The sequence below is a fragment of the Lepisosteus platostomus genome, chromosome 5 (assembly GCF_059453375.1).
Source record: "Lepisosteus platostomus isolate fLepPlt1 chromosome 5, fLepPlt1.hap1, whole genome shotgun sequence".
NCBI classification, from domain to species: domain Eukaryota; kingdom Metazoa; phylum Chordata; class Actinopteri; order Semionotiformes; family Lepisosteidae; genus Lepisosteus; species Lepisosteus platostomus.
In genome coordinates, this window is record NC_142615.1 from 66,049,940 (window position 1) to 66,060,813 (window position 10,874).

General features: G+C 40.4%; 1 pseudogene across 1 annotated transcript; it reads left to right on the plus strand.

The window, feature by feature from the left end:
- Positions 1 to 378: 378 nt before the first annotated feature.
- On the plus strand, positions 379 to 9,690 carry LOC148671502 (uncharacterized; annotated as a pseudogene). The gene is made up of 2 exons (XR_015936654.1): positions 379 to 611; positions 7,556 to 9,690. The product of XR_015936654.1 is annotated as an uncharacterized LOC148671502 (transcript).
- The last annotated feature ends 1,184 nt before the right edge of the window (positions 9,691 to 10,874 follow it).

Sequence of the window (10,874 nt, forward strand, 5' to 3'; positions counted from 1 at the left end):
TAGTGTCCTGCAAGTAAAACGTGGAAATACATTTTCTGTTTCACAAAATTCACACTGCGTAACTCGCAGGTGATTCACTCCTCCTGACTAGATGGCGCTAGCAGGTGTGGTGAGGTTTATATCTGTTGCAGGGGTTGCAGAAATACCTCTGTCTCAAAATTCCTCTCCTCAGTTGTTTTGAAGCTACGGCAGCCCTAAAGAATGACGTCATCATACTGCGCGACTCAACACAACAGATATTTCACCCACGCGACAGTGATTGAGTCAGTTGTTTTAGCTAAATAATCAAGAATAAAGTTATTTTGTTTTTTACTATGCTACGATTTTTCAGCTGTGTTGAACGGAATGCTTGAACGGAATACAGGACTCATACCAGACTCTGGTGAGACGGGCCGTGTTTAAAATCACACAGTGTGTGGAGGACAGTGTCGGGAGGGAAATGGCGCAGCTGAAGAAGGAAAACGAGAGCCTGAAGTGGAGATTGCAGCTGTGGGAGAAGGAGTCGGGAGCTGGAGGAGATCAGGGACAGACAGATCGTGTTGGACACATGCTTCCCTGTGAAGTCCCTGCAGGAATAAAGGAAGAAATGGACACGAAACTGGAGCTGTCAGGTCAGTGTGGTGACCTGTACGAAGTCAGAGTGTGTGTGTTTAAAAACAGTGTCTTTAACTTTCTCACTGGTGAGAATATAGTGGAGATACGGAAGTGGAAAGACTTGTGTGATATAGCGACAGGATGCTTTACTGGAAACTGAAATTGTTATAATCCGGTTATGGTGCTAAAAACAACTCGTTCAGATTCAGCATCTGTTTCTCTAAATCAGTGTGTAATCCGATGTTATTAGGAAATATATATATATACAGTATATAATATTACACAATTATTATAATACAAATACAAATACAATATTTGAGTGTCCAGTCAGTGTGTCTGTATGAACCCCTCTCTCTCAGTGCAGTGTTCATGTACTGGAGTGTCCAGTCAGTGTGTCTGTATTAACCCCTCTTTCTCTCAGTGAAGTGTTAATGTACTGTAGTGTCAGTCAGAGTGTCTGTATTACCCCCCTCTCTCTCAGTGCAGTGTCAATGTACTGGAGTGTCCAGTCAGTGTGTCTGTATTAATCCTTCTCTCTATCAGTGCAGTGTTAATGTACTGTAGTGTCCAGTTATTGTGTCTGTATTAACCCCTCATTCTCCTCATCCCCTCACCTGTATTTCAGTAACAGGGCCGAGAACACATTGTTTAGACGTTGTTTAGTCTATATCATTCAGTAACTGGAGTAAAAAATGATGAGCTACTGCATTTACATCATTGTTACAGAATACATTGGTATCTTGCTTGTTTAGTGTTTTTTATCTTTGGAAATATGTTTAATATATTTTTAATTTATTTAACTTATTTTTAATATAATCTTGGCCAAACGTTTTTTCAGTGATTTAGGTTTTACAAAAGCAAATAAAATCTGGAAGTAAACGTGACATTTTAAACAGAATAAAAATGGTCAATCAGTCGATAGATATATGCATTCTTATGTTTTCTATTTGTCAGGGGTTTGAGGTGCAGGAGCAAGTGAATATTGGATTGTCTCTGGTGAGCTGCAGCATATTGGGGTGTTTTAAGTTTGGGGATTCTGCTGTATTCATTGATCTTGGAGGAGTGTCCTGGATTTTGAAGGAATCTCTGTTCCCAGGGTTTTTCTCTTGGTGTTTCTTTGCTACAATGTCTGGTCAGTGTTGTCTGCTCTTATTGATCAGTTGAGTACCAGCACTGTAATGTCCACTGTTTTCTTCCTGACCTCTTTGGATTAGGCACACAGTAGAATGTGTATGAGTCTTTTAGAGAGAGTCGTTTCCTCTCAGTTGAATTCACTACTCTATCCAGTACAGGGTCACGGTAGAGTCGGAGCCAATCCCAGCATGCAAGTGGCACAGTGTGGGATACACCATGCATAGGATACCATCACAGAATATTGTTGACACCAATGGTTACAAATAGGGAGTTTTGAAATTAGAGGAACAGCCTGAAATGGCCCAGAGGGTAAATCAACAATTCAATTATATATCTATATCCCCCATATATAGAAATAATTAGATTGACAAACACTTGAGTTCTTTGTGCTCCGACACAGAAAAGAGTGGCGCCGTCCTTCGGATGAGATGTAAAACCAAGGTTCTGACTCTCTGTCGTCATTAAAAATCCCAGGGCATTTCTCGAAAAGAGTAGGGGTGTTACCCCGGCATCCTGGCCAAATTTCCTATTGGCCCTTACCAATCATGGCCTCCTAATAATCCCCATCTATGAATTGGTTTCATTACTCTACTCTCCTCCCCACTGATAGCGTTCTGGCACACTGTGGCTACCGTTGCATCCTCCAGGTGGATGCTGCACATTGGTGTTGGTGGAGGGGACTCCCCATTACCTGTAAAGCGCTTTGAGTGGAGTGTCCAGAAAAGTGCTATATAAGTGTAAGCAATTATTATTAAAGTGCAAATGGCACCCATTGCTTCTGCATATATAACTTAGTGTTTAAAACTAAACAATGTGAATTTTCTTTGACTTCTAAGTCAGTATTTTATTTATGTATAGATGTATCATTACACATCTTTCTCACCATCTAAATTTATTTTTGCAGAAGCCTATTGTACTTCCAAATGATTGAATAATGAATGAATGAATAATCAATGTTAACTGTTCATAAAAATCAAATGTCTTAACTAAGGATTAAGATGGCACAGTTGTTAATAATAATAATTGCTTACACTTATATAGCGCTTTATTGGACACTCCACTCAAAGTGCTTTATAGGTAATGGGGACCCCCCTCCACCACCACCAATGGTGGAATAGTGCGCAAGAACGCTCACCACACTCCAGCTTTCAATGGGGGAGGAGAGTAGAGTAATTGCAACAAACTTTCAAAAGGAGCACACAGCTCTGAGCTCAATTGTAACAAAATGCCGTGCAGAACAAAGCTGGAGAGCAGCTGAATTTGTGCTCAGGTTTCAGCACTGTTGTTTTTCTAATTAACACTAACTGCAGGGGTTCTGAATCAAAGCTTTTCAATTATTCTGGTCAGTGTGTTAATATGTAGGTCATAATCGTAATTTTTCTGTCTCGTTCAAGCATATAACTGGACATTGATATTTTTATTAAACAACGGCATATATTTTAAAATATTGCAGATCTGGGTAAGTTTGCTCTCAAAAGCAAGAAACTTAGAATGAGACTTATTTTCCACATTCAATCTATTGGTGATTCTTTGCTACACACTGAACCTTTTTATTTTTAGCTTGAACAGAGAAAGCTATGAAGGGGCCTGAATCAAGTGTTCAAAATCCTAAAAGGAATCAACAAATCCAAATTATCTGCTATTTTACTGGGTTCTAGAGTCTAGTGTCCATTTTTGCTTTAACCTATGCTGGCATAATGATTATGGGTAAATGTAGTGAAATATAAACATATCAACTGCAGATGCATGTTATAATAAGAAATCACATTAAAGTCTCCTGGTAAACCAAGGTTTTGAGTTTTACAACTTCAAGTACAACAATTTCATTACATAAAGAACAAGATACAGACATTAAAAACAAAACAGACACCCAATGAAGCCAATTCATAGATGGGGATAATTAGGAGGCCATGATTGGTAAGGGGAAATTTGGCCAGGACACTGGGGTTACACCCCTACTCTTTTCGAGAAACGCCCTGGGAATTTTTAATGACCATAGAGAGTCAGGACCTCGGTTTTACGTCCCATCCGAAGGACGGCGCCTGTTTACAGTATATTGTCCCCGTCACTATACTTGGGCATTAGAATCCACACAGAGCGCAGGGTGAGGGTCCCCTACTGGGCCCACTAACACCTCTTCCAGCAGCAACCTCAGTTTTTCCCAGGACATCTCCCATCCAGGTACTGGCCAGGCTCACACCAGCTTAGCTTCAGTGGGGGCTATCAGTTGTGAGCTGCAGAGTGATATGGCTGCTGGCCATATCACTTGTTATAAGCAATCTTTTTGCATGTTTTCTCACAAATACAACAGTAGCACCAGATGTCTCAGTGGCTTTCAAAATTAAATTATGCATGCAATTCTTTGAACTAGAAAGATGACTAAGCTATTCATCCATTTCTAATTGTGGTGCAGTGGTTAGCATTACTGTTTTGCAGCACTGGGGCCCTAGGTTCAATTACTGGGGTACTATATTTGTGGAGTTTGCATGTTCTCTCTGGGTTCCGTGGGTTTTCTTCAGGTGATATGATTTAATTGGCTTATGGGAATACTGATCCTGTTGTGAGTGTGTGTTTGTGTCTGTTTGTCTGCCCTGTGATGTACTGGTGCTATGTCCAGGGTGTATTCTGTCTTGTGCTTTGTTGCATGCTGGGATAGATTCCAGCTCCTCTGTACTGGATAAAGAGATTAGAAAATGGAGGGGATTAACGGCACTGTAACAACTCTATACATAGTGATAAAAACTGCTATGAGATCGCAGGATCTCACTGAGGATAAATTATTTTATAGTGCTAGCTTAAGGAAACAGTCTTTCCACCTCTCTGGCACATCAATATTCATAACTAGTCATTTAAACAAATTGACTCTATATATAAACATCTTAAGATCCTTGCTCCATGGATCAGCTATCAGCTATGTTTGCACATTCCTTCAGTTCACGTGCATCCAACACACAGTTCAATGCTAGCAACTACAAAAAATCTAAAATGCAATCCTCATTTCAGTAGCTGTGTAAACATTCTGTCTCTTAACTTCATCATCTTCCTCTGCAGTCTATAACATCCATCCATCCTCCTAACCGCATTATCCCATTCGGGGTTGCGGAAAGAGCCGGAGCCTATCTCAGCAAGCAACGAGTGCAAGGCAGGGTACACCCTGGACAGGCAGCCAGTCCATCGCAGGGCAAGTGTGAGCCAATCATACATGGAGATAGTATGGAGGCCATGGTAAAGGCTAAGGGGGAAATTTGGCCTGGACACTGGGATAACTTCTTACTCTTCTCGAGAAATGTCTTGGTATCTTTCATGACCACTGAAAGTTAGGACCTCGGTTTAACGTCAAATCTGAAAGACAGTGCCCACTACTGTGTAGTGTCCCTGCCATTATACTAGGACATTAAGACCCACATAGACCGCAAGGTGGGCACACCCCACTGGTCCCAGTAACAGCACTACCAGCAACAACCATAGGTTCCCAGGAGGTCTCTTATCCAAGTACTGACCAGGCTCAATCCTGCTTAGCTTCAGTGGGCTGCCAGTTGAGAGCTGCAGGGTGATATGGCCGCTGGCACAGTCTATAACATCTCCTGTCAATTTGTCAAAAGTTTGCCTAACCCTTTTAGTAAGTGTTCTTGTTATTAGCGCATTTCTCAACTTTCCCAAAATTATCTCTTATCTACCTACATCTCTAGTTTTGCATCCTGCAAATAAATCCTCAAAAACTGCTTGTATTAATTTGTTTAACGAATATCATATGTAAATACTGGTAGAAGCACTCTGCATTGTAGAATATCGCACTGATTCCCTTTCTTTTAAAGAGCACAAGACAAACTAAGAAAGGGATTTTTCTAGAATAAATATATGCACATCCTGTTCACTGGGGTAATTAAATCCACACTGAGCAATATCCAATATTTGGCAGCCAGAATCCTTACTGGGTTGCAAGCAAGCAATCACATTACGCCTGTCTTCAATAATAATAATAATAAACTTTATTTTATATAGCGCCTTTAAAGGTGGCTTCTCAAAGCGCTTTACAGGATGACAATAACAATAAATAAGAAGACTACAACAATAAATAAGAAAAATTTCACAAGACAGGACACAATTATAATTACAGCAATACAACAATAACAATAGAGGAGACCGTGGAAGATGGTATTAAGAAGAGCAGAGGGGTGAAGAATGGAACCAGTTAAGTAAAGGCTTTTCTGAAAAGGAGGGTTTTGAGTCTGGATTTGAAGGAGTTTAGAGAAGGTGACTCTCTAATATCCTTGGGCAAGGAGTTCCAGAGCTTGGGGGCATAGCAGGAGAAGGCCCTGTCGCCCATACAATGTAGACGGGCTTGGGGGACAGTAAGGAGGGCAGAATTTGAAGAGCGGAGGTTGCGAGGTGGGGAGTAGGGCGATAAAAGTTCAGACAGGTATTGAGGTGCCAAGCCATGTAAAGCCTTGTAGGTGAGCATGAGGATTTTAAAGTCTACGCGGAAGTTCTTGTCCTTGCACTGGCTTCCTATCAGGTTTCGAGTCAGCTTTAACTTTCTCATCCTTATTCAGTACTTGTCTGATTTATTATCCATCTACTCCCCACCTTGCAACCTTTGTTCATCTGACTCTGGTCTTCAGGATCATCTACATTCTGTGGGTGAGGGGACCTTTTTTAGCTGCACCCCAGAGCTCTGTCTTCCCGACTCCATAACTAAAAAGGCAAATAGGAGTGGCTTAAGCGACATACAGAGTTGTGTAACTGACAATTTGAGGTCCCTATGATGTAAGTTACACTTTTTTGCCGATAAGTTAAGCTTTCAAAACTCGGCCCCAAAGCCATGTGACTTTTCACCCTGTTTCGTTGGTTAAAGGCAAGGATCACATGCACCGCCATGTTAACAGGAATGTGTAGTTTTTTTTAACTGTACTGTCTTTGGATTTGGACAGGGCTTTAAAGAGATGTCTTAATCCCAGTGTCTGGGTGCTGTAGCTCAGATGGCTCTTCAGATCTATTGCAGATTTCAACTCATAATGTGGCTGAGTTCTGTTTATCTTCAGTAATGTTGTACAAGAGTTTTTCTTGGTCTGATTATACATGAAATACTTCCTGACTCCAGATCTTTTTTTTCCAGCTGAAAGCATGGAGAACCACAAGCATGTCTTTCTTCTCTAGTTTTCAATTTTCTTTAATCTGCTTATTCTAGTGTATACATCTCATTGTGGCAGTCAATTAACACACAATAAGAATTCATGCCAGGAGGTGTTGAAAAGACCATCCAGAAATGGGAGACAGTTGTAAAACAGAAGAAGATAGAAAATGGCAGATCCTGATAACTGCGATTCTTACACATCCGTAGCCCTTAGGCAATGCACAGTCCACACACAGCCTCAGACTTAAGATTGTACCTGTTGCAGCCAGCCTGCTTTTTGCCAGACAAAAGTAAATACACAAATGGTGAATCTCATGTTGCAAAATTAATTTCACTATGAGTTTTACTCCAGTAGGTCATTTTGTCTCATCTTAGTGCACTGAAGCAGAAATGCAAAGCAATCAAGTCTTTGTCACTATCATTGTGGATTATTTTAGTGTTTCATTTTCTTTAAAATTGCAAAACATTTCGTCGTAATTTTTGTCGACTAAATTAACACTGTCGACTAAATGTGTACTATGAAAGGATAAAGTGAACATTGGGGTGTTTTAGTATTCTGTGGTGGTCTGTATAGATGCTAAAAATCCCTATATTGTAACATTTGTTTTCTTGTATCTCCATGTTGTTATTTCCTTTTTAAATACTACTTTCATCCCATGTTAAAGGTCTTGTCCTTGTGTCCTGTATTTGCAGGGTTAGAGGCCAGTGCTCTCCCTGACGCTGGGGAAAGGGCTCCTCTTGAACAGCAGCACAGTGAGGAGGAGTGGAGCTCCAGTCTGATGCAGGAGACAGAGCTCACTTCTGCAGAAGGGAAAGAGAAACTCAATGAGCAGCCCACAGAGAGCAGACAGAGAGTGGAGGATCTGGACTCTGTGCCCATGATGAAGACAGAGCCTGAGAGTGAGACACCTGGATTCCTACTATCTGATGATTTTATAGAGAAGATTACCAATCTGGACCCATACAATATTACAGAAGGTTGTAGTGGACTTGGCTGTGTGTCTGTACAAGAGCACAGTGAAGAACTGGGTGAGTTTAATCTTACAGAGCAGGACATGGAGCCCCAGTTGATTGACCCTGCAGGCCAGCAGCCTGATGCACCTGTTAATAAGATAAGTACTGAGTTACATCACACAGAGGAGAGTCAGAACAGGGAGGAACAACAGCAGCTCCAACAGGGCTTGATAATAAGACCATTCAGCTGCAGTCAGTGTGGGAAGAGTTTTAGTCAATCATGCTTTTTAAAAAGACACCAGCGCATTCACACAGCAGAGAGACCGTTCAGCTGCAGTCAGTGTGGGAAGAGCTTTACTCAGTCAAGTAACTTAAGAAGACACCAGCGCATTCACACAGGAGAGAGACCATTCAGCTGCAGTCAGTGTGAGAAGAGTTTTAGTCAATTATACCACTTAAAACAACACCAGCTCATACACACAGCAGAGAGACTGTTCAGCTGCAGTCAATGTGGGAAGAGTTTTAGTCATTCAAGTAACTTAAGAGCTCACGAGCGCATTCACACAGGAGAGAAACCGTTCAGCTGCAGTCAGTGTGGGAGGAGTTTTAGTCAGTCAAGTACCTTAAGAGCTCACCAGCGCATTCACACAGGAGAGAGACCGTTCAGCTGCAGTCAGTGTGGGAAGAGTTTTAGTCAATTATACCACTTAAAACAACACCAGCTCATACACACAGCAGAGAGACTGTTCAGCTGCAGTCAGTGTGGGAAGAATTTTAGTCACTCAAATAACTTAAGAAGACACCAGCTCATTCACACAGGAGAGAGACCGTTCAGCTGCAGTCAGTGTGGGAAGAGTTTTAGTCAGTCAAGTAACTTAATAACCCACCAGCGCATTCACACAGGAGAGAGACCGTTCAGCTGCAGTCAGTGTGGGAAGAGTTTTAGTCAGTCAAGTACCTTAAGAGCTCACCAGCGTATTCACACAGGAGTGAGACCATTCAGCTGCAGTCAGTGTGGGAAGAGTTTTATTGACTCAAGTACCTTAAGAGCTCACCAGCGTGTTCACACAGGAGAGAGACCATTCAGCTGCAGTCAGTGTGGGAAATGTTTTAGTCAGTTAAGGAACTTAAAAAGCCACCAGCACACTCACAAGAGACCTTCATAGTCCACCAGTGCAGTCACACAGGAGAAAGATCATTCAGCTACAGTCACAATGGGAAGTTTTATCCAGTCTTTATCCAGTGACTTAAAACACACCAATTTAGTCACCAGTTTGATTTAATCATAGTTTTAGTCAAGTCAACTAAAATGTCTATTAGTTCAAGTAGGTAGCTGTGTCAGCATGTGATATCCGAAGAAAGCTTCACAGCTGAAACATTGTGTTGCCTTTTTTCTCTTTTCAGTGTGGAATAAACCTTTACTTGTTCCTAAAATGTTTATTAGTCATAGTCACTTTGTAGTCACCCACTTTTGATTTAGTATAGATCACTTGTAACTAAATTTTTCCTTTTACTTATGGTTGACTAAAATGGAATTAGTTCTAGTCGTGAAGTTTAATTTATATGTATAATAAAATGTATACAACTTTTAGTTTTATACAATTTTAAAATTAAATCTAAATTGAATTAATTATTTATTTCTTTGTAGTCTTGGGATGTTAAGTTTAGTCCTGTTTAATTTACAGTTAAGACTGTTCTCATTGGATAGGCTTGTAATTGTGTAACAGCTTTTAACTTACCATGTTATAAACATGGTACCATGTTTAACTTACCAAGCAATAAACATGTATAAAACAGATTAGGATCCTTAACTGTCACACTTAAGAAAAAAAGTCACAAATCTCATTAAATTCTACCAAAAAGTTCAAAGTCTTTGTTGCACAATCTAAAGTGTATGTATCCCCAGAGAGGATAAATATCAAATGCAAGAAATATATATCCAATAAAGAGGGAAATAATAAAGAATCAAGAGATATTGTATAAATCTGTCCTAATAAGAAAATCTATTTTGGCACCATTACTACTAATTCCATATTTTTATATGTTAAGTTTTGTTTTTTTCAATGCAACTATTTTTTGGTTTAATCCGGAGAGGACAAGCGATATATATATATACACTTGAACAGCCACATAAACTTAATGCAATTAAATATTATTTTCTTATATTAAATGATTCACAGATCCTGCACAGAACCTATGTCATGCCCACCTTCATGAGCATCTTAGCTTTTCTCTCAAATAGAACATTCACTCCAGAAATAAGATGGATTATAAAAGCTGACACATTTTCCAAAGCTTTTAATAGTGGTGTCACCCTGGAGGCATGGGTTTGAATCTTACCCTTGATAAAGAGCTTGCTCTATGGTCCTTCTAGTATTGTGCAAATGAGAAAGGCACTACGATGTAGATAATGCGTTGACATATGTACAAACACACAAAATCTCCCGTTCTTATCCTGTTTCAGCTCGTGCTTAATAGGAGTGAAGTAATTCCTCCTTTTTCTTGTACAAATGTGTCCTGACCACCACAGAACAGAAACCTGCATAACCTGGTTCTGATTCAAGAACGCCTCGCATGTTCATCCCTTTTTTTCCCCCGCTGGAGGTTGTTATGATCAATAATGAACTTCGTTTTTAAAAAAAAACAATTTATCAAACACATTGTCAGATTTTCGAAAAGCAGTTAAGAGTTGACTAGGTGCCCCTGTGGAACAGTTGTCAGAAAATGACAGGAAAGGAAAATTACATAAGCTCTCTCAATGTATGAGATATTGGAATCTGATAGAAAAGAAAAGATACATCTCTCCCTGTGGGGGAATTGAACCTCAGTCTCCAACTTGACAAGCAGGGATATTCATCACTGTACTAACAAGGGGTGCTTGCTTGCTGCTTGGAGGCATTTCCTCTTATGGTTACTATTGTTTCGGGTTTCAGCATTTATTTTCATTCCTTCCAGTGGAGCACATGAAAACGTGTTTCCAACTGTGCCATCCTCACTCCTCCTCTGTTATCGTCACTGCTCCTCCTCGTGCACTGCAAACAGTTAGGGAGTCGGTTCT